Raw genomic sequence first — 4,372 nt, 5'->3', positions numbered from 1 at the left:
AAGGTAATAATTTCTTGAGTACATTAATTCCTTAGCTACATCTTTTCTATAACTACTGCTTTTCCTTGGACATTTTTCATTTATTTTATATATAAAAAAACATGTGAATTTATTTTCTAAAAATACATATGTCCAAGGAAAAGCAGTAGCTAAGGTATTAATGTGGCTCAGGGATTAATGTTGCCAAAAAATTATGTTTCAAGGAAAGAATTCGTTAGTCACCTTTATTCCTTAGCTACATCTTTTCCTTAGCTACTGCTTTTTCTTGGACATTTGTATTTTTGAAAAATAAATTCACATGTATTTTATTTATAAAATAAATAAAAAATGTCCAAGTAAAAGCAGTAGCTAAGGAAAAGATGAAGCTAAGGAATTAATGTGACTAAGGAATTATTTCCTTAAAACATAATTCTTTGGCAACCTCAATTCCTTAGCTACATCTTTTCCTTAGCTACTGCTTTTCCTTGGACATTTTTTATTTATTTTATAAATAAAATACATGTGAATTTATTTTTTAAAAATACAAATGTCCAAGGAAAAGCAGTAGCTAAGGAATTAATGTCGCCAAAAAATTATGTTTCAAGGTAATAATTTCTTAGTCACATTAATTCCTTAGCTACATCTTTTCCTTAGCTACTGCTTTTCCTTGGACATTTTTTATTTATTTTATATATAAAAAAACATGTGAATTTATTTTTTAAAAATACATATGTCCAAGGAAAAGCAGTAGCTAAGGAATTAATGTGGCTCAGGGATTAATGTTGCCAAAAAATTATGTTTCAAGGTAATAATTTCTTAGTCACATTAATTCCTTAGCTACATCTTTTCCTTAGCTACTGCTTTTCCTTGGACATTTTTTATTTATTTTATATATAAAAAAACATGTGAATTTATTTTTTAAAAATACATATGTCCAAGGAAAAGCAGTAGCTAAGGAATTAATGTGGCTCAGGGATTAATGTTGCCAAAAAATTATGTTTCAAGGAAAGAATTCCTTAGTCACATTAATTCCTTAGCTACATCTTTTCCTTAGCTACTGCTTTTTCTTGGACATTTGTATTTTTGAAAAATAAATTTACATGTATTTTATTTATAAAATAAATAAAAAATGTCCAAGTAAAAGCAGTAGCTAAGGAAAAGATGAAGCTAAGGAATTAATGTGACTAAGGAATTATTTCCTTAAAACATAATTCCTTAGCTACATCTTTTCCTTAGCTACTGCTTTTCCTTGGACATTTTTTATTTATTTTATAAATAAAATACATGTGAATTTATTTTTTAAAAATACAAATGTCCAAGGAAAAGCAGTAGCTAAGGAATTAATGTGGCTAAGGAATTAATGTCGCCAAAAAATTATGTTTTAAGGTAATAATTTCTTAGTCACATTAATTCCTTAGCTCCATCTTTTCCTTAGCTACTGCTTTTCCTTGGACATTTTTCATTTATTTTATATATAAAAAAACATGTGAATTTATTTTCTAAAAATACATATGTCCAAGGAAAAGCAGTAGCTAAGGTATTAATGTGGCTCAGGGATTAATGTTGCCAAAAAATTATGTTTCAAGGAAAGAATTCCTTAGTCACATTAATTCCTTAGCTACATCTTTTCCTTAGCTACTGCTTTTTCTTGGACATTTGTATTTTTGAAAAATAATACATACATGTATTTATTTATAAAATAAAATAAAAAATGTCCAAGTAAAAGCAGTAGTTGGAAAAGATGAAGCTAAGGAATTATTGTGACTAGGAATTATTTCCTTAAAAACATAATTCTTTGGCAACCTTAATTCCTTAGCTACATCTTTTCCTTAGCTACTGCTTTTCCTTGGACATTTTTTATTTATTTTATAAATAAAATACATGTGAATTTATTTTTTAAAAATACAAATGTCCAAGGAAAAGCAGTAGCTAAGGAATTAATGTCGCCAAAAAATTATGTTTCAAGGTAATAATTTCTTAGTCACATTAATTCCTTAGCTACATCTTTTCCTTAGCTACTGCTTTTCCTTGGACATTTTTTTTTTATTTTATATATAAAAAAACATGTGAATTTATTTTTTAAAAATACATATGTCCAAGGAAAAGCAGTAGCTAAGGAATTAATGTGGCTCAGGGATTAATGTTGCCAAAAAATTATGTTTCAAGGTAATAATTTCTTAGTCACATTAATTCCTTAGCTACATCTTTTCCTTAGCTACTGCTTTTCCTTGGACATTTTTTATTTATTTTATATATAAAAAAACATGTGAATTTATTTTTTAAAAATACATATGTCCAAGGAAAAGCAGTAGCTAAGGAATTAATGTGGCTCAGGGATTAATGTTGCCAAAAAATTATGTTTCAAGGAAAGAATTCCTTAGTCACATTAATTCCTTAGCTACATCTTTTCCTTAGCTACTGCTTTTTCTTGGACATTTGTATTTTTGAAAAATAAATTTACATGTATTTTATTTATAAAATAAATAAAAAATGTCCAAGTAAAAGCAGTAGCTAAGGAAAAGATGAAGCTAAGGAATTAATGTGACTAAGGAATTATTTCCTTAAAACATAATTCTTTGGCAACCTCAATTCCTTAGCTACATCTTTTCCTTAGCTACTGCTTTTCCTTGGACATTTTTTATTTATTTTATAAATAAAATACATGTGAATTTATTTTTTAAAAATACAAATGTCCAAGGAAAAGCAGTAGCTAAGGAATTAATGTGGCTAAGGAATTAATGTTGCCAAAAAATTATGTTTCAAGGTAATAATTTCTTAGTCACATTAATTCCTTAGCTACATCTTTTCCTTAGCTACTGCTTTTCCTTGGACATTTTTTATTTATTTTATATATAAAAAAACATGTGAATTTATTTTTTAAAAATACATATGTCCAAGGAAAAGCAGTAGCTAAGGAATTAATGTGGCTCAGGGATTAATGTTGCCAAAAAATTATGTTTCAAGGAAAGAATTCCTTAGTCACATTAATTCCTTAGCTACTGCTTTTTCTTGGACATTTGTATTTTTGAAAAATAAATTTACATGTATTTTATTTATAAAATAAATAAAAAATGTCCAAGTAAAAGCAGTAGCTAAGGAAAAGATGAAGCTAAGGAATTAATGTGACTAAGGAATTATTTCCTTAAAACATAATTCTTTGGCAACCTCAATTCCTTAGCTACATCTTTTCCTTAGCTACTGCTTTTCCTTGGTCATTTTTTATTTATTTTATAAATAAAATACATGTGAATTTATTTTTTAAAAATACAAATGTCCAACGAAAAGCAGTAGCTAAGAAATTAAAGTTAAAAATTAAAAAGTAAAATTAAAAATTAATTCCTTAGCTTCATCTTTTCCTTAGCTACTGCTTTTCCTTAGCCATTTTTTATTTATTTTATAAATAAAATAGATGTAAATTTTTTTTTTTAAAATACAAATGTCTAATGTGACTAAGGAATTCTTTCCTTGAAACATAATTTTTTGGCAACATTAATGCCTTAGCCACATTAATTCCTTAGCTACTGCTTTTCCTTGGACATTTGTATTTTAAAAAAAAAAATTTACATGTTTATTTATATATAAAATAAATAAAAAATGTCCAAGGAAAAGTTATGAAAAGATTAGTTGTAAGGAATTATTGACTAAGTGAATTTTTCCTTGAAACATAATTTTGCAACATTAATCTGAGCCACATTCCTTAGCTACTGCTTTTCCTTGGACATTTGTATTTTTAAAAAATAAATTCACATGTATTTTATTTATAAAATAAATAAAAAATGTCCAAGGAAAAGCAGTAGCTAAGGAATTAATGTGGCTCAGGGATTAATGTTGCCAAAAAATTATGTTTCAAGGAAAGAATTCCTTAGTCACATTAATTCCTTAGCTACATCTTTTCCTTAGCTACATCTTTTCCTTAGCTACTGCTTTTTCTTGGACATTTGTATTTTTGAAAAATAAATTTACATGTATTTTATTTATAAAATAAATAAAAAATGTCCAAGTAAAAGCAGTAGCTAAGGAATTAATGTGACTAAGGAATTATTTCCTTAAAACATAATTCTTTGGCAACCTCAATTCCTTAGCTACATCTTTTCCTTAGCTACTGCTTTTCCTTGGACATTTTTTATTTATTTTATAAATAAAATACATGTGAATTTATTTTTTAAAAATACAAATGTCCAAGGAAAAGCAGTAGCTAAGGAATTAATGTCGCCAAAAAATTATGTTTCAAGGTAATAATTTCTTAGTCACATTAATTCCTTAGCTACATCTTTTCCTTAGCTACTGCTTTTCCTTGGACATTTTTTATTTATTTTATATATAAAAAAACATGTGAATTTATTTTCTAAAAATACATATGTCCAAGGAAAAGCAGTAGCTAAGGAATTAATGT

Source organism: Aphidius gifuensis, linkage group LG3, assembly GCF_014905175.1.
Source record: "Aphidius gifuensis isolate YNYX2018 linkage group LG3, ASM1490517v1, whole genome shotgun sequence".
Taxonomy (NCBI): Eukaryota; Metazoa; Arthropoda; class Insecta; order Hymenoptera; family Braconidae; genus Aphidius; species Aphidius gifuensis.
Note: the sequence above shows the minus strand (reverse complement) of the source record.